A 21,166-nucleotide genomic window follows, 5' to 3' on the forward strand; every position below is an offset into this window, starting at 1 on the left:
GAGACTTCCTAGACATATTCGTTATCATATATTTTGATGATATCCTTGTTTTTTCTAATTCCTTGGAGGAACACAGATCACATTTAAAGAAGGTGCTGGCTCGTCTACGTATTCATCAGCTTTATGCCAAGATTGAGAAATGCGTCTTTGAACAAACATCTGTGGACTTTTTAGGTTTTCTCCTTTCTCCGCAGGGAATTCAGATGGACTCCAGGAAAATCTCCGCAATTCTTGATTGGCCAATTCCTTCTTCCAAGAAAGCTGTCCAATGTTTTATTGGTTTTGCCAATTTTTACAGGAAATTTATAAAGAATTTTTCCCAGGTTATTCTTCCAATCACTGAGTTGACTCGTAACAACCAAAAGTTTTGTTGGTCACCACAAGCTCAGGCGGCCTTTGAGAAATTGAAGGCACTCTTCACTTCAGGCCCAATTCTTCATCATCCTGACGTTTCCCTTCCTTTCATCCTGGAAGTTGACGCTTCGGAGCTTGCGGTGGGTGCTGTGTTATCACAAAGAGCTGGGTTTCAGGAGGATCTGCATCCTGTTGCTTTTTTTTCCCGTAAACTGGCCAAGAGCGAATGTAACTATGATGTTGCTGATCGTGAACTACTTGCCATCAAGTTAGCACTTGAAGAGTGGAGGTATCTCCTTGAAGGATCTAAACATCCAATCCTCATCTTAACGGATCATAGGAATCTAGAGTACTTACGTTCAGCCAAGAGGTTGAGACCCAGACAAGCAAGGTGGGCTTTATTCTTCATGAGATTCAATTTTCATCTTACATATCGACCTGGGTCTAAGAATGTTAAAGCAGATGCCTTGTCCCGTATGTTTTCTTCTGAAGACGAGCCGTCCTTGGTTCCACAAACAATTTTAAACTCTAATAATTTTCTCCTGCTACAGTCTACCCTGGTTGATGGAATTAAAGACGCTTCCTCAAATCTCTCTGAACCATCGTTAGTTTCCAAGGAGGGTCTTCTTCTTCATCAAGGTAAAATTTTTGTTCCTGAACCTATGCGCTTAGAGGTCCTCAAGAATGTTCATGATTCAAAATTGGCAGGTCATCCAGGTATCAAGAAAACTATTATCCTGGCTAAGAGACTATTTTGGTGGCCTGGGTTCGCTAAGGACTGTTTTCAATTTGTTTCATCTTGTGAAGTCTGCTCTAGGTCCAAGGACTCTCATTCTCGGCCTATTGGTCTTCTTCAACCTCTGCCGGTGCCTTCTCGTCCATGGGGTTCGGTTTCTTTGGATTTCATTTCTGATTTGCCGTTGTCTTGTGATTGTTCCACAATTGTCGTTTTTGTGGACCGCTTAACAAAGATGGCTCATTTCAAGTCGTTACCCAGACTTCCTTCTGCTTCTGAGACTGCTGATACCTTCATTAAGGAAGTGGTAAGGCTCCATGGTCTTCCGGATGAGGTGGTGTCGGATCGAGGACCACAATTCACTTCTCAGTTTTGGAGATCGTTGTGTGGAGCACTCAAGATTTCGGTGTCCCTTTCCTCTGCCTTTCATCCCCAGTCCAACGGTCAGACCGAACGAACTAATCAGACTCTCGAGCAATATCTGAGATGCTATTCTTCATACCTCCAAGATGACTGGGTGAATCTTCTTCCCTTAGCCGAGTTCACCTATAATAATTCCCATCATTCTTCAATCAATCAGTCCCCCTTCTTCGCAAACTATGGTTTTCATCCAGTAACTTTTCCCTCTGCCATTGTTTCTGACATTTTAGTTCCTGATGTCAAAGACCGATTAACCTTCTTATCCGATAATTTTCAAAAGATCCAGGAAAATATGAAGCAGGCCCAACAAAATTTCAAGATGTATGCCGATCGGAGACGGAGAGGGGACCCAGTGTTCAAGGTGGGTGACCGTGTTTGGTTATCAACTGTTAACCTTAAGCTTTCTTGTCCCAGTAGGAAGTTGGGTCAGCGTTTCCTGGGTCCCTTCCCTATTATTCGCCAAGTCAATTCTGTGGCTTTTCAACTCAAACTTCCAGCTTCCTGGCACATCCATCCAGTGTTTCATGCGGCTCTTCTAAAACCAGCCTCAACATTCCGATTCCCTGGGCGTTCGACTCCTCCTCCGCTACCTGTGGTGGTCAACGGACAGGAAGAATTTGAGGTTGAGGAGATCCTGGATTCCAGACTAAGAGGCAAGCGGCTCCAGTACCTGGTGAGATGGAAGGGTTACGGTCCGGAAGAAAATTCCTGGGAACCAACGTCGAATATCCACGCTCCTGAGTTGCTGGAGGAATTCCATAGAACTCATCCTGGTAAGCCTTCTGGTGGTCGCGTCCTGAGGCCGCTCCTTGATGGGGGGCAATGTGAGAACGCATGCTTGCGTCCTGTCCGGCGCAGGCGCGGACGCGCTAATGCGCGTCGGCGTCTGACGCGGGACGCCGGCGCCGGTCGCGGACGCGGAGGCGCCGGCGACGGTCGCGGGCGCAAGGACGTAGGTGGAAACGCCTGTGACGGACGTGCTGGCGTCAGCTCTGCGACGTCAGCGCAATGACGCCAGTTTGGCGCCAAAAATCCTGTATTTAAACCCAGACCAGATTAACATGCATTGCCTGGTTATTAGGTTATTTGACTGAAACCCTAGCGACTCTGAACTTTGGATTCCTGATTATTGACCCTTGCCTGAACCCGGACTTTGATTACTGCCGCCTGTCTCGACCTTCTTGCCTGTTTACCGATTACGAATATTGCTGCCTGCCTTTTGACCTCAGATCTCCTGACTACGCCTTTTGCCTAATCCCTTGTACTTCGCTGAACGTCTCACTGGCTACTCTCCACAACCCTGCTCCCTGTTCCACTCCAGGTGGGTAGCGGTTGTGTGAGGCGCTTGTGGGTTCATTATCTTCTACGTCTGGATTATACTGGTAAGTCCTGACAATATTGGCACAGAAGTCTGCTATTTAATGTATGAAATGCCTCTATTTAGCATAATCAATACTAATTTATGATTGGTTTGTCTGGGTTATTAAAACAGTGCATTTTGTCTAGTGTTTGTAAATGAATTCCACAGTTTATGCAATCAAGTTAAAACAGAGGTCAGGTATTCATCCAACATTTTGAGTAAGTTCTCTATTGCAAGTGCCCATAAAAAAAAAATGCTGACACAAATAATATATTCAACTTTTAGTTCTCACCATTCCTTTTAGTGACTTTTATAATTATGCGGATACTGACATTATTTATCTCATTTAACTTATTAGCCACTTCCATTTTTTTTTTTTAAATAAAGATGTTATTGGCACGAATAAGAAATTAACTACAGCATGGTCCTTTAAGGTATTTTAAAAAAAAGAACTACAGAAAATGTGAAAATTAATATATAAACAGCAATATAAGGTAGGCAAAACAGGGTATATACCATAAGAGATGCATATTGCATCCACAGTTTCTAGAAGGACCTGATAAAGCAAACTACTTCCATTTAAGAATATGCCACAAGAAAATAATCATGATTGCTGTGGTTATATCCCAATTTTCTGTTACAGTGACTGTAGCTGTATGTCAGTGTTTTGCCATGTAATCTGCTTCTTAAATACATAATTGTGTTTGAAGTTTCATCTGTTATTGGTACATTTCATTTACATGAATGTAGCTGTCCCTAATAACCTTCAAAACAAAACATACGATTGCAATGCTAAAAAACAAAACCATACGTTTATCACCAGATAGTATCGCTGAAATAGCATAGACTAATTGACTATGCCTTAAAGGAAAACTATACCCCCAAAATGAATACTTAATCAACAGATAGTTTATATCAAATTGAATGACATATTAAAGAATCTTACCAAACTGGAATATATATTTACATAAATACTGCCCTTTTACATCTCTTGCCTTGAACCACCATTTCGTGACTCTATCTGTGCTGCCTCAGAGATCACCTGACCAGAAATACTACAACACTAACTGTAACAGGAAGAAGTGTGGAAGCAAAAGGCAGAACTCTGTCTGTTAATTGGCTCATGTGACCTTACATATGGTTTGTATGTGTGCACAGTGAATCTTACGATCTCAGGGGGCGGCCCTTGTTTTTTAAAATGGCAATTTTCTATTTATGATTACCCAATGGCACATACTACTAAAAAAGTATATTATTATGATAATGGTTCATTTAAATGAAGCAGGGTTTTACACATGAGCTGTTTTACTCAGTATCTTTTAATAGAGACCTACATTGTTTGGGGGGTATAGTTTTCCTTTAAATCAAAGGATTAGGGATGTAATCAGCCTAAATGTGAGAACTCCGCACAGTGACCCCTAATGCTCCATGTTCATAAAAGTCTCATTTTGCATCCCCCACGGAATGTCAGGGGGTTAAAAAAAATCATTTTACAGCTGCTGCTAGAGAAATTCTACATTGATTCCACTGTGTTTGTTCAACATTCTTGTTCAATAAATAAATAATTCCTTTAGTAAAAGCATACTTCCACCTAGCTCCTCAGTCTCTGTATGGTGACAGTGAATTTAAATACAAATCAGTCTGAAGGATATTGAGCAAATCGAAACAGCAGTTGAACAAAGGTGTTGAAGTGCAACTTCATTAAAATAAGCTATTTAAAGCCTACTTTTTGAGGTTGTATCAACTGCTCCCAAATTATAGGACTCAAATTGGAGTTAAAATTAAAGTCATTTCTCATGTGCCTTTCCTTTTGCTTTTTTGCTTGTCAGATATTTTCCCATCATCTTCTCTTATTTGTCCTCTTACATTTGGGTAATGAAATGGAACAGGGCTTTATTTCTCTGGAGGTGAATTCCTGTCATTCTAGTAAACACTGTATATCAAGCTATATTTGAAAGAGGGGAGGGGAGACACATTATTTATAAGTGTGTGCCCAGATCTTGTTAATAACTGAAACCTAATCACGGACTAAATGTGAGTTTTTCTCAAAAGAGAGGAGATGGAAACAGCCCTGTTTCTACAGGTTCCTTGCCTAAATATCTTTCTAGAAATAGCTGGATGATTAACAATAAACAGTAATTTTAATATTTTTACCCATAGACAAAGTATTTATAGAAAACTGTTGCCATAATAAGATTCCCTGTTGGTGGTGGGTTCTTGTGGAGCTCCTTAAAGGTGTGGGGTGGGTATTCCCCCATAAAAAAAAATATTTTTATGTAACACAGATGATAAACCTCAAGTCCTGCAAGTGGACCTGCACTAAGAAATGAGTTTCATGAGGCTTCCCATGCATGTATACTTCTCTCCTGTCACCCAATAGCAGCTCCTTAAATCTACACATATATAACTGAATGTCAAGATGATTACATAATGATGTTACACTTCATAAGATTTGCCTTGTGATTCTGTTATTGTCTATAACCACCTGTTTAAGCTGATCTAGTTCTTTTGGCATTTGACAGTTGTCCAGGAATAAATTGTTGGGTTGCTGTGATTTGCTGAGGGATCCTTCTGTGACAACCTGTAATAAAATTACCTCTTCCCTGGGGGTCTAGTGGGCAGTGGGGTCCACGCCACGTCCTCGGCGTGGACGCCCACTGTGCTGCTTTCTGCCTCTCTCTTCCTGGTTCTGGCCTCCTTAAGGCACGCATCGCGCGTGTTTGTTTCTTAAAGGCGCAGGTGCACTGGTGTGACGAGTATAAAAGGCTCATTTGGGCTACTGGTGATTGCCCGTTGTTAGGTTCAATTTGCCTTGTTCCTGGGTGCTTTATAACTTGAATTCTATTTATCTACTGTGTTTTGACCCTTGCCTGCCTGTTTGACTCTTCTAACCTCTCCAATCCTGATCCTGCTTGTCTGTGACGATTCCGACCTCTCCAATCCTGATTCCTTGCCTGTCCACTGACTATTCTACATTCTCCAATCCTGATTCTGGCCTGTCTGACGATTCTCTGCTTGTGCTGGCCCGGCCTGCCTGTTCCTGGTGGTGTTCTTCCTTCCAGTATCCTGGTGAGACAATCATGCCCCTTTGCTCATCTAGAACCGTTAGCTTTGCTCCTCTCTCTGTTAAGACCTGGCGGCATCCAATTAGCTGAGGGCTCCTCCCGAGGTGAAAGGCGGCGGTTAAAAGCAGAAGTGAGTGAAGGGAGCTTAGCTTGGGTTCTGGATATACAGTAGGGTGCCGAACGTGACACAACCATGAACCATTGTTAAAAGAATCCCAGATCATTGCTTTATAGATTGCAGTTGAAGAAAAAAATTAAAAGATATATGTTTATTCATCAATGTATATTCTGTCTCAAGATTATCTTTTATAAATGCAATTACAGTATTTTTTTCACTCCATACGAATCGCTTATTTATACACAGCCATCATTTTTAATTCAATAAGACTGTAATATAGACATACTTTATTACATTTCTTTTGACTGAATAATACTGTGAAGAACAAAGGTTAGAATAAGGTTAGAATAACTAAGTCGTTGCTGCACTAAGACATTTTGCGTAAATATTCATGGAATCTCTTATAATTAATGTAAAAAGCCCTTTAAAGTCAAGCATTACATATGAATGCTCCTTTATAGAATGCTTCTTATTTTGCCTGCAGCTAACTTCTAATCAATGAAACTAAACAAGATTTGACATGAGCAGTGACCCAGCTAAGCCTTGAAAGATCAGTAATGAAAGCTGTTTGAAGCTTCGAGACCTTTGAGTGACATAAGGATTTTTCTGAAATGGTGTTGAGAAATAGCAATGTACAGGGGCAGGTACAACCAGCGATATGTTCTCAAATATAGATAATTAAGTTTGGTGTCATCTTTGAAATTGTGGCCTTACTCTCAGGAGATACATTTATGGTATTGTTATACCATTTTCAATGTCCCAAAGGAAAGAAAAAAGTTAGCCCACTGAGACTTGCTTCTAGTCAAGGACAGTCAACGAAAGGACACTTCCAGTCACAAAGTATATACAAATATAGAAGGAATCAGAATGACATGTCTTTGTGCCTTCTTTATTGTACCTATGGAAACAATATATTTACTTTAGGGTAGAGAAGCAAAACGTGAAAGTGATCAAATTCACTATGTTTATTGATATAGCTATCTTGGTAACCAAAAATATTTCAAAGAGAAGAAACAAGACATTGTCCTAAAACAATTACTTCAAGGTTGGTCCTCTCATTGAAATGCAGCTCAACTAACAACAAGAAGAGATCATTAATACAAATGATTGTCTACAGGATACAATTCACACCAAAAAGTGTTTAAGAATCCTGTTCTATACTTGCTTTTCTAACTACAATCTCATTTTTGAAAAAGGAACTCTAGCTCTTATAGCAGAGGATTTGGAAAAATATGTATGTGTCACAAAGGGCCAGTAATGTCAAAAAGCAAAAATATTTTATTTTTTTAAATTTACATTTATATTTGTTGATCCAGCGCCTACAAATCTTGCAACAATATAAGAAATTTAATGAGAACGTTTTTTCAGTCATGTAGAGAGCCATGAATGGCATTTGATAAATGTATCTACCAGTGTATTTTACACAGCTTATCTGTGTAGCATGAGCCTTATATAGTCTTATTCAACTTGAATGATTGCCCCGTTTACACATTACACATGTAACACATTTTGGGTGAAGTACCTTGCACGCTCATGTGACTATTGATTTAAGGTCATAACATTGTGTATTGTCCAAACTTAATTTTTAAATAGAGGCTTTGAACTTGAAAATTGGGGGTTGGAAATACTACTGAACATACAATATAGTGGCATAGCAAAAAAAGAAAATACAATTACTATATAGAAATCACAGCACTTGCACCAGGCTGCTAGAATCTCCTTAAAATGTTGCACCTACAGTACAGGTGACACATATGAATGTTAAAAATTGTAATTCTGTATGGTTTATAGTTTGGCTGTCTTATTGGGTTTTGGTTCAAAATGGATACCTTTCAGAAAATGGATATGTAGGTACTGGACCATTGTTTGCAAATCCTTGATGGATACGTTTTTTTCTTTTTCAGGGAATCATAGCCCTACGCATAAACTAACGAAGAGGGGGTTTTAGAGTTAAAATTCACACCTCTGTCTTCTCTTCTTCCTCAATCTAAGTGGCAAGTAATGTTTCAGTAATCTGCAGCAATTTGCCCTAAATGTTACTTTGTGGGATCAAGGTTTACAAAATGAATGCACTATTTGACAACATAAATATGATTATTATTATAAGAAATGTATGTTTATGGTTTTAAATTTAGAATCTGCAGGCAAAATAACAGATAAAGTAAAAGCATGGGCTCTTAGAAGGTTAGTGCAAAGTTAAATATAGAAATGTAGAGATGGGAAAAATAGTTATAGTACACATTTTAAATATTAGTAGTTAGAAGCTTTGTCTGGTACCATGGGACTCTCTTCATCTCCTCTGAATATTATCCATGTCGCAATGTAATATTCTTCATTGGGCTTTTATTGCATTGCGAAGCTTAGTTTCGCATTGGCAAATCTTTAACACCTGCTTGAAGGTGGCATAAACTTTTGGAGCAAAAGTAACACATTTTCATTAAGAATATCTAGTAGAAGTAAATCTAGAGCTACTGGACCTGCTGATTAATCATCAAAGACATTTCCCTAATCATCCGAGCAGCTCCTTCAGTTCAACTAACTGGTACGGGCAGGGCCGCCATCAGGGGGGGACAGGGGGGACAAGCGTACCGGGCCCGGGCATGAAGGGGGGCCCGGCAGCGCTGCATTTTTTTGAAGATCCGGGCCCCCCTTACGAGCGCCCGAGCCGTACGTCATTCCTCTTCAGTGCCGAATGCGGAAGTGCCGAAAAGCCGAAGCCGATGCGCCGAAAAGACCCGAAGTCACGGAAAAAGCCGAAGTCACGAAGCGCCGAAAAGACCCGAAGTCACGAAAACAGCCGAAGCCGAAGTCCTGAAGCAGCGCAAAGACCCGAAGTCACGAAAACAGCCGAAATTGAAGTCCTGAAGCGGTGAAAAGACCCGAAGTCACGAAAGGAGGCGAAGTTGAAGTACTGAAGCCATGAGTTCAATTCTACTGAACACCAGTTTGTGTTTTTTTTTTTTTAATCCCCTGGCCACCAATGTATTATTTTAATATTCTATAGGCCCCTGCCACCAATCTTTTTTTTAAAACTTTTGTTTTTGGGGCCCCAATTTTTTTTTTAACTCGTAAGGGGCCCCTTGCCACCATTGTTTTTTTTTGGGTTTTTTTTTTTAAAAAAAAAATTAATTTTCTTTTTGGTGGCCCCAAATTTTTTTAACTTGTAAGGGGGCCCCTGCCACCAGTTTTTTTTTTCAAAAAAAAATTTTTTTTTTTTTAAATTTTTTTTTGGGGCCCCAATTTGTTTTTAACTTGTAAGGGGGCCCCTGCCACCATTTTTTTTTTTTTCAAAAAAATTATTTTTTTTCCAATTTTTTTTTGGGGCCCCAATTTGTTTTTAACTTATAAGGGGGCCCCTGCCACCAATGTTTGTTTATTTTTTAGTTTTTTTTACATTTTTTTGTGTTGGGGCCCCAAGTTTTTTTTAACTTATAAGGGGGCCCCTGCCACCAATGTTTGTTTATTTTTTATTTTTTTTTACATTTATTTTTGTTGGGGCCCCAAGTTTTTTTTAACTTATAAGGGGGCCCCTGCCACCAATGTTTTTAAAAAAAAAAAAAAATTAAATTTTTTTTTTTGGGGCCCCAATTTTTTTTTATAAGGGGGCCCTGACCATCAATAGCTTTTTACAATTTGTGTGGGGGGGGTTACTTTTTTAGCGCTGATGTCTGTGTGGTCTTTTAACTGCGATGTGGGCGGGATATGGGGCGGAGCTTGGTCGTCAAGCTCCGCCCCAGGGGGCCCCAAAAATTTTGCTGTACGGGGCCCCGTGATTTCTAATGGCGGCCCTGGGTACGGGAAATCCTTGACATATAAACTCTTCCAATAATCCAATCACAGTGGTGCAATTAAACTCACAGCAGGCAGGTGTTACTTGTGATTGTTGCATGAATGGAGGTGTGAAGTTTTGTTATAACAGCATTGTATGTAGCAGACACGTGGTGTCCAATGCCCCCTCCTCTGTTTATGGATGGTTTCTCTACCTTAACATGAATAGTCTCTTTTATGCCTCATTCAAACCAAGTTCTTCTCTGTCCAAAATGTGAACATTGCTGTCTTCAAATAAGTGCCCCTTGTCTTTTAGGTATAGAAAGACAGCTGAGTCTTGCCTAGTAGAATTCACCCTCCTATGCTGAGCCATCCTCTTGGGAAGTAGTTGTTTTCTCCCCAATGTATAGATCTGGGTACTCCTCTCTACACTGGACTGCTTATACCATATTGCTTTGTTTTTCTTTTGGTGTTGGATCCTTCGGGTTTATCAGTTGTTGTCTCAGTGTGTTGATTGGTTTTTGTTGAAAGTCCATCTGAGTTTCTCTGACACTCCAGCTACATACGAAATGAATATGTTGTGCCTACTCTGTATCTCATGGTATTTATTTATTTTCATGTTCTTGTTGGGCTGTTTTGTTGCTGTTTTGCTGTTCTAACATCTTTACCTTGGCGGTTTAACAAAACTTCACACCACCATTCATGCAACTCTCACAAGTAACCCCTGTCTCTTTGAGTTGCATGCCACAATGGTAATTCTATCACAGTGACTACATAGCATTCACAACCGCTGGGAGTTTCACTGCACCATTGTGATTGGATTATTGGAGTTTATATGCCAAGGATTTCCCATTTCAATTGAACTGAAAAAGATGCTTGGATGAGTAGTGAAACGTCTTTGATGATTAATCAGCAAGTCCAGTTGCTCAAGATTTACTTTTAATAGATAAACCATGACCTGGATGAATGAACACCTTTATAGACATATTTTCATTAAGAAGTTTTATTACATATACTGCGCAGTATCACAAGATATAAGATTCACAATCACTATCCTGCTGTTGTGTGGGGGCAAAGTGTTCGCTAAGGAAAATTTTTTAATTTTGCAAACATTTCTAACATTCTAAACATTCGCTATGTGAACAAATGGGGAATAAGTTTTGCATTAGCGACCAATGTTACATTCCCCCATAAGACTTATCATAAGGTGGAAGGAATATGTTTGTCAAAGTCAATAAAATTGATATACTAGTCATAATATTGGCTGGGGTATGATTGTGGCTGACGTACCTGGCCTATTTGTTAAAAGCTTGTATTTTAAGTTATTTTTTGCTCAGAAGTAAAGCATGCTTGATTTAGTACTACTTCTGTATTGCAAAAAAACTATAGATAATGACCCATTGTTTGAAGAAAAAGGTCTAAAAGCATTTTTGGCAGACTGTCAGAGCATTCAGGAAATGTTCCTTTTTGCATGCTCAATCTTGACAATGTTATTGTAAGCTTGAGTCTTTGTAAGAATGTATTGATAAACTGTAATAATATCAATGTAATCCTATTTTCATATATTTAACTGTTATATCCTATAGCAATTTGCTGAAATACATCATCCATGTCAGTCATTGCTCCATTGGAACTTACAGTTTTAGTCCCTATCACATTCACACACAAATGTTCAGCTTTATCGGATGTCAATTAACCTGCTTTCATGTTTTTGTAGTGTGGAAGGAAAGCACAGAACCATCACGCTGATCTGCTACAGTATATTGAGGAAATGCCCTAGATAGCTTATTGCATATCTTAAAAAATTGTGATTGTGAAAACAACTTGGAGTTTTAATTAAAGCAAAAGTTATTCTTAAGCTTTAACTGCAAGAGTTTATCTATGTTAAAGGGATACTGTCATGGGAAAAAATTTTTTTTCAAAATGAATCAGTTAATAGTGCTGATCCAGCAGAATTCTGCACTGAAATCCATTTCTCAAAAGAGCAAACAGATTTTTTTATATTAAATTTTGAAATCTGACATGGGGCTAGACATTTTGTCAATTTCCCAGCTGCCCCATGTCATGTGACTTGTGCCTGCACTTTAGGAGAGAAATGCTTTTTGGCAGGCTGCTGTTTTCCTTCTCAATGTAACTGAATGTGTCTCAATGGGACATGGGTTTTTACTATTGAGTGTTGTTCTTAGATCTACCAGGCAGCTTGTGTTAGGGAGCTGTTATCTGTTACCTTCCCATTGTTCTTTTGTTTGGCTGCTGGGGGGAAAAAGAGAGCGGGGTGATATCACTCCAACTTGCAGAGTGATTGAAGTTTATCAGAGCACAAGTCACATGACTTGGGCCAGCTGGAAAATTGACAATATGTCTAGCCCCATATCAGATTTCAAAATTGAATATAAAAACATCTGTTTGCTCTTTTGAGAAATGGATTTCAGTGCAGAATTCTGCTGGAGCAGCACTATTAACTGATTCATTTTTAAATTTTTTTTTTTCCCATGACAGTATCCCTTTAAATAAATCTAGAATTAAATGTAACATACGCTCAGGCAAATTAAAAGTATCCAAGTAATTTTTGAACCGATGATTTCCCAGATTTTTTCTTATTTGCCACATAGCCCATTGCAAATTACAGCAAATAGTCCATATCAACAAAACAGGGATGCACCAGCTTGGCTTTAAGGGCAGTACAGCACAGGCTCTACTCCAGACATGCAGACTGACAAGGAGGGCTTCAAGCACCAACAAAAGTACAGAGTATATTATTCGAGGAGACTTCATTCTTTTCTGAGAACATATTAACAATTTATTAAGCACCCAAAGGAAGAAGCTGCAATCAGTAGAAGGTCAGCGCATCCCCAAATCAAGGTCATTTCAAAATGTATCATCCTGCAAACTGAAAGAACAAATCTGCTTCTTCATCAGTGTATAGACAAGGTAATACAAATTGGACAAGCATGCATAGGGGATAAAAACTATTCTCTCTGCAGGATATACAAGTGTAGTGGGGTCCAGCTATATTCAGAAGTCAAATAGCTTTAAAAAGGTAGCATCATTTTTGCTTTCTTTCCATTAGTTACATTACAGCAGATAGATATATTTCACTTACATATCTTTATAAATCTTTACTTTTAACAATTAGTTGTTCTTGCAGCCAACAAGTGTTTATGTTCTATTTTGTGCAAATGTTCTTCCTACAAGATTAGGACCATAGATAACTACATTTTTAAATAATATTAAATGTCCACAAAAGTGCAGAGTGCATACCTCGTCTTTTGGTTATCAAAATATTATTTATTCTGTTGACATTTCAGGTATGTTCTAGGACTTTTATCTCCCTGTCTCTTTATATAGTGTATATATCAATTGTGTCTACGTAATTTCTCTTATGCATGTTGCCCCTTTGATTATAGCTTTAAGTTCTCTTTTTCTCCCATGAAATGAGCATGCATACTTACAGGCCCGGATTTGCGGCAAGGCCGCATAGGCCCGGGCCTAGGGCGGCAAAGAAATAGGGGCGGCATGCCGCCCAGCCGCCGTTCAAATGCACCAGCTGCGCCGGCGTTTTTTCGCCGGCGCGCTGGGAAGGCAGGCGCTAGGACCGCGCGGCCACCTGGTCGGACCGCACGGCCTAGGGGCGCCCAAAAGTGGAATCCGGCGCTGCATACTTATGGCCCACATTGCACCCCCTTGGCTCTCCAACACATACACACCTATCGATAGATTAAAAACCCTATACATTGAGAAGGTAAAGTTTTAGTAAAATGGATAATACAAGATTCAGTGACTTTACCATTAGGTTTATATATAACTTTCCTTTGTATATCATACTATTGTTTCACTTTCTATTTTTTTTCTGTTACATTGGCAAATTTAATTTTCTTAAAATATTTATTTTATTATTTTTTGAAAATGCACTATGATAGCAGAATAAATGCCATCGCTGAATCTGTCATGGAACAGGGTCCTAATTATGTTTCTACTACTGCCTTCAGTCTTCATAGCTAAAAAGAACTAAGAATTTAATTTCATGATGGTCAAATCACCCATTATTCCCACTTTTTACACGATCCCAAAGATCCACAAGAATGCAACATCTCCACCAGGACGTCCAATCGTCTCAGGCATAGGCAGCCTAACGGAATCTGCCAGTATCTATATTGATCAAATACTAAAATCGTTTGTACACAGTCTCCCATCTTTTATATTAGACACCATGGATGCTCTAAGACATCTGGAAGGGATCTCTTTAGGGGAGGACCAATACCTGGCCAGCTTAGATGTAGAATCACTATATACAAGCATTTTACACGAGATAGGACTTAAAGCGGTCCATGATACCCTAGAGAAAAGGGGACAGCAGTACAAAAAACACAATGCATTCGTGGTTGAACTATTGGAATTCATACTCAAACATAATTTCTTTACATTCAATGGTCGCTATTACCATCAGATACGCGGCACAGCGATGGGAAGTACCTGCGCTCCCACTTATGCCAACATATATTTGGGGTGGTGGGAACATAATTTTGTATTTAATGAGACTCTCGTGGAGTTCACAGAGAACATCGTACTATGGTTACGCTACATAGACGATGTAGTGGTAATATGGTCAGGCACCCCAGAAAAATTCCATAGGTTTGTTGATGCACTGAACAGTAATGACATCAATTTAAGAATCACGGCGGAAATTAATAAAGATATAATAAATTTCCTTGACATTCAAATCTATAGAGACATCAACAACAATGTTCAAACCACGGTGTTTAGAAAGTAAACAGCAACTAACAATCTTCTGCATGCTGAAAGCCAACATCCTTTACGCCTTATACGAGGCATTCCTACGGAATGCATTTTAGGACATCCTGCTGCTAAATACCTGTCTTGCATGCGATGTCCTATACCTTCGGAATGGTGCATCGGTTTCTTTTACTGTCACTCATCGTCCAAATCTGCAGTTACACCTCCGTCGTCTACCCTCCCTTCTCAGCCGTCAGTAATACGAACTCCACCCTCACCCTTCTGCCCTCAGACTTCTGACCTCAGTCTTCTGCCCTCAGCCCTCCATCCTCCTCCCTCAGTCATCTGCCTTCCGCCGTCATTCCTCTGCCTTCCGCCCTCAGTCCTCTTCCTTCAGTCCTCTTCCTTCCGCCCTCGCTCACCACTTTAGAAACTTATGGATAAGATTGTCTGCTGAAAAGAGAGATCTGAGGGGGGATGGCTGAGCAGTGAGGGAGGAGGGAAGAGGGTGGAAGGAAGAGGACTAAAAGGAAGAGGACTGAAGGCGGAGGATTGAGGGCTGAGGGCGGAAGGCTGAGGGTAGAAGGATGAGGACGGAGTTCGTATTACTGACGGCTGAGAAGGGAGGGTAGAAGATGGAGGTGTGATTGTAGATTAGGACGATGGGTGACGGCAAAAGCAACCGATGCGCCATTCTGAAGGCATAGGACATTGCATGCAGGACAGGTATTTCGTTGAAGGATGTCCTAAAATGCGTTCCGTACATTCCGACAGGTCAGTATCTAAGGGTCAGAAGGCTCTGTAGCACTCTGTCCGATTTCAAGATTGAAGCTGATAAATTGTATCAAAGATTCAAGCAGAGAGGATATAGTCATAATTCTCTCAAGAAAGCCTATAAGAGAGCTCTCACTGCAGATAGAAGTCATCTTCTTGTTCCTAGAAAATCTCTAGTGAATAGCCAACCTTCTATCTCCAGTGATAATCAGAAAGTAATAAGGTTCATTGGGAACTACAGTTCTGAACATAAAGAGATTCGCCAGATTCTATGCAAACACTGGCACATTCTTGAGCAAGATAAAGATCTATCAGAAGTAATTGGGAACAATCCCACAATCACTTTCAGACGTAGCAAAAATCTACGTGACCAATTGGTACACAGTCATCTCAGCAATGATGCTAAGCCAACATGGCTGGAAAATAAAACAAAAGGCTGTTATAAATGTGGTGGCTGTCAGGCTTGCCCCTTTATTGAGAAAGCATCGATATGCCTTGGAAGATTGGACATCCCTACATACACCTTAAAGCATTTTATGAACTGCAAGACATCAGGAGTAATATACTTGATGAATTGTGGTTGCGGGAAACGTTATGTTGGGAAAACAAAACGTGAATTTAGGAGAAGAATCCTTGAGCATGTGGGAGATGTCAAACATAGGAGGAATACTTCGGTAGCAAGAAACATTAATGAAATACACAATGGCAAGATTGAGATGTTAAAATTCACAGCAGTGGATCACATCAACCCCACAATGCGGGTTGGTGATATTGATAGGAAACTATTGCAGCGTGAAGCACAATGGATTTATTGGTTAAACACTAAAGTACCATATGGCCTGAATGAGGGCTTTACCTTCTCTCCATTTTTATAATAATAATCTTTTTCATACATTCTAGGAATAATTTCAAGTACTGTAGCTATTTGTATTTCTTCCTTTTAGGTAATTCTAAGCGGTCCCTAGCTCACATGTGCCTCCTAGTGCTATTAATTCTAGTAGAGGGGCCTCTGTGTCTGATCAGTCATTGACTATTCCCTTTTCGGATACGTTACTGTCCCCGTTCACCGGAGCAACGAGTAATATATGGGGGGCGCATGCGCAATATGCAATGTTAAAGAGGAAAAGTGTGCGCATGACATACAGACCATCACGCGCAAGTATGGGCAGAGCAGCCGCATTGATACAATGAGGCGTCTGAGGACTTCAGTAACATACGCAACCGGAAGTGACGTATGCGCATACCCATTGACTACAATGCGCAAGTATGGGCAGTACATGCGCAATAGATACATTGAAGCGCTTGAGGGCATTCACTCCATGCGCAACCGGAAGTGACGCCAGTTAGAGGCGCTGAGCCACACGAACGGCTAGGGACGGCTATTTAAACCGCATTTGGACACACACCCGGCACTTATGCCCCTGAAGAAGCCGCGCAAACGGCGAAACGCGTCGGGCTTGTGGCATAGGTGGACGGTGGGCGACTAGCTCCCACTTGTTCCCTACGTAGCTAGGTAGGAAACTCTATCTGGGGAACTATTGGAAGGGAGGGTTCTGGGATTGCGACTGGCATCCTTTGTTTAAACCTTTTGCAGCAAGCACACTGTCATTTGACATGGTCCAAATTGTGCTAGTTCACCGTTCCACCTGTAGCCTGGTTTTTAAATGGTTTTAGGGACACTTTTTCCCGGACTTCATCACTTCCACTATGGAGTCTTTTGTTATTTAGTTTGTTGGTGGTGTGTGTATGGGTTTTAATTATATGGATTAAAAGTTATGTTTTAGTTTCTAACTACTCCTAACTACGTCTGAACTGGTTAGCTTTCAGTCAACAGGGCTTTCAAGGCTTTGTGCTGGCCCAGCTGACTCTATTTGTTTTTGGTCTAATATTATACGTTCTTCAATGAACACTAACCTGCAGACAAATTCTACTTAGAACAAATTCATACTCACAGCAGGGCATTATCTAGAAAGAACAGGCTCTGTAAGGCATATCAAAATCACTTCTTACTGAGAAATGCACCAAGTCTATAATTTTTTTACCTTGAGTACAACTACAGTTTATATGATTTTTTTCACATTTCATTGCTTTTTAACAAAATTTCCTAAAGATTTTTTAAAATAGTTACAAGACCTCAAAGCCCTGGTCAATGGGTTGAAAAGAAGAGGATTTTCCTCTGCAGGATAACTGAGCTGATAACCGAGCCCCAGTTCTTCAAGTATATAACTTTTGTGGTTGCTCTTCCCGGCCTTGATACAAATAGATTTTGATGGCTGGTCCCTGGGCATAACGTTTCTTTATTGTTTTTATTTTCTGCCTGGTACAGAATTTTACATACCCCTCCAGTATTTTTCTTTTTATCCAATTAATTTGCCTTTAAACTTTCTGTGTATTTTTTTAAATGCCTTTGCCTCTTTTCATCATACTATTTTCTTATCCTCTGCTTCTGTCTCCCAACCCTTTAAACATTAAATAGTTCATCAGGGTGTAAGAGGAAAAAGTACCTGAATCAATATAAGGCTTGAGTAGGCAGTTAATAATGTAGATTGACATCATATTGGATGAAATTGTTTATACCCAGAGAGGGAAAATCCCCTACACACCACAGTTAAGATAAATGGAAACTACTAGGATGCAAGAATCAGAAACTACTAGGATGCAAGGTTCAAAATTCTTCAAGGCAGAGAAAGGACAACATCTAGAAGCAAGAACATATGGAAGCATTACAACATTGAAGGCCTCTGTGAGCTTTGCACTACTATATCATGGTTGCCAAAGGGTTTATTCCTACAATAACTTTTTAGTGTCCTTTACTCTGGGCTCTCTAGTTTCTCCCTGCACTCCAGAAACACACAGACAGGTTAATAGGGTCAAGATGCAATTAGATTGCTAAACTAGATTGGAAGATTGTCTGGGACAGAGGCAGATATGAATGAAAGAGATTTGTAATATGAAAGCAATATATAAGTATGGGATACTATATAAAATATTAAATAAGATGGACTAAATAGTTGTGTTGTGAGGATCATCAAAACTTATTGGTGTCTGTGTTCAAGAAACATTTTTCACTCTTACTTCATAACCCATATATTTAATTATAACCACCATATCATTCTAAGGGCTAGTCCACACGGGGAGATAGCGACGCGTTTGCGGTCGCGGCGACAAAGCGCCGCGACAGTCGCCGCGACCGGCGCAGGCGCAGGCGATGCGCTTTTCAACAGTCGCCTGAAAAAGCCTGGCGAGGCATTTTCAGGCGACTGTTGAAAAGCGCATCGCCTCGTGTGGTTAGCACAGGCGTTTTTACATAGGCGCCCATACAAAACTGTCGCCTGCGTCGGTCGCGGCGCTTTGTCGCCGCGACCACAAACGCGTCGCTATCTCCCCGTGTGGAATAGCCCTAAGTCTTATGGGGAAAAGTAAGTAAATAACTAGTCATGGACAAATCTGCGTCTCATTTTTGATGCCAGCGTCCATTTTTGGACGCTGGCGCACATTTGCTGGCGAGAATGTGCTGGTGTCCAAAAAATGGACGTCGGCAAACTTTTACGCCGGTTTTGCGAATTTATTCTCCAGTGGCGAATCGCGGAATTCGCCACTAATTCACGCCTGGCGGATAAATTTGCCCATCACTATTGATAACAGAAAGCAAAAGCAAAAATGATTTCTGCAAACAATTTTTTCTTTGCAAAAATGTAATATCGCTTTATTTAACGACTGCCAATTGAAGAAAGATTGGGATTTTTTTATGCTTATGTTATTAGAAGTTCTATTTTATGTAATAAAGCTTCTTAATGAAAAAAAATATATTTTTGAATTTGAGTATTGATAAATCACTCCTAAATAAGTTAATATAAGTGTAGTTAAATTTTTCAATGTAATACCTGTGTAATAAAGATTATTACATTGTTACATGTAAATTTTTGTTTCTTACTTATGCTATTTTTTTCCATTCAAGACTTTTATTAAGTCACCCTTGTTGTCTACAAATGTGTTAAAATTGGAAAACCAGCTCTGAATTAGAATTATTTTAATTATGAGGCAGTCTCCAACTGGTCTTTATTTACTTTCAAAAAATAAATCAACAGCTGACTGAAATGTTCTTTTAAGGTAAACATCCCATTTAACTGAATGTATTTAATCACAAATGGAGCTACAGTAATGACAAATAATAAATAATTTCAATAAAGAAATATGCCCTTGATTTTTTTTAATATAAACTACAGTACATCACATACTTAGAGAGTATATTTTCAACATAATACATATTTGACAATGGTTAAGGTATTAATATTAAACCATTCAAAACCCTACTAAGTGTTTATTATATTGATACTAACTGGTAGGTAATCCTGTTAAGCCCAACATTGATTTCACAGAACTCCTTTGGGAAAAAGTGAGTTAATTCAAACTGTCAAACTGACTGTTGGGTTTTTAGCAACAAGCAATCTGAGTCACATTTGGAAACAAATTATATGGGCCTATTAAAAAAAAGATTTTCCCGGGTTAAGAATGTTTAAAATAGCTCCAAAAGAAAGAACTAAGCAGAGAAGAACAATTAAATGTATTAAAATTAGTGATGGGCGAATTTGCGCCGTTTTGCTTCGCCGAAAAATCCGCAAATTTCGCGCGAAATTCGCGAAACGGCGAAAAATTCGCGAAACGGCGCCGGCGTCTCGTTTTTGACGCCGGCGACTTTTTACCGCGAATTTTCGCGGGCGTTTCGCGAATTTATTCGCTCGGCGCGAATCGCGCAAATTCGCCGCGAATTCGCGCCTGGCGAATAAATTCGCCCATCACTAATTAAAATGTATTTTACTTGTATTTTCAATGATAAAAAAATATATATCCTACCAACATTAATATATACATTTATAATATTACAAAACCTCTATTTAAATCTTCTTATATAGAAATAAAAAAGCATTAAAGAGACTGAGGTAGCAGCACACTATCTTTAGGGTTTTAGTAGACCAACTGTTTTGACCTCTTCAGGGATAGTTGCTGTGGTCAAAAATTCTCTCACTATAGGCAATGAAAAACAAGGATATTCATCACTTGAAGCACCTTAGAATGACTTTGGAAAATGAAGAGCTGCAAATTATTCACTTTATTACCACTGGGAAAGCAATTTTGGAAGATTTGATGTCCACGGTAGTGAACCATAGGTGAAAAATCTTCCATCAAGGTACACTGGATCAAGTATTGAGAGACGACATGGATTGTATGAGTTATCTCATAAAGCTAAGGGGGTTATTTACTAAACTCCGAATGCAAAAATCACGAAAAGTCAGAATCGGAAAATCCGGCATCTCAGACCTGTCGAGGTTGCATATAAGTCAAAGATAGAAGTCCCAATGATTTTTTGATGTGTGCTGGGTTTGGTGCAATACCCTGAAATTTTCAGAGTTTTCGAGTGAAAATTCAGAAAAAATCGTGAAAGCAGAAAATATTGAGATAAATTCGGACTTTGATAAATAACCCCCAGTTAAACTCAATGTCCCATGTGATATGTGCTTGCTATACGAGGCAGGTTCCTTTACTTCAGTGTGTTTAATTGCTGGAGCTTGGTGAGCACCAGTTCTTCTTTTGCACTAAACCTACACAAAAAAATTGCAGTAGGATATTTCAATAGTTTTCTTGTAGAAATGGAGTGAAGGCAGGAAAGCACATTTTAGCATATATTTACAATGAAAAAGCTTTCTTGGAAATCCACCTGTCATGTCAAAACTAGAAGATGAGTGAGAGAGGTTATGGAGGGCACCTTGCTCTAAACAGACACCAGACCAGGACCCTTGCTACTTAATATAATTAATATAATTTATTATTTAATAATA

This window comes from Xenopus laevis, chromosome 1S (assembly GCF_017654675.1).
Source record: "Xenopus laevis strain J_2021 chromosome 1S, Xenopus_laevis_v10.1, whole genome shotgun sequence".
Lineage (NCBI taxonomy): Eukaryota > Metazoa > Chordata > Amphibia > Anura > Pipidae > Xenopus > Xenopus laevis.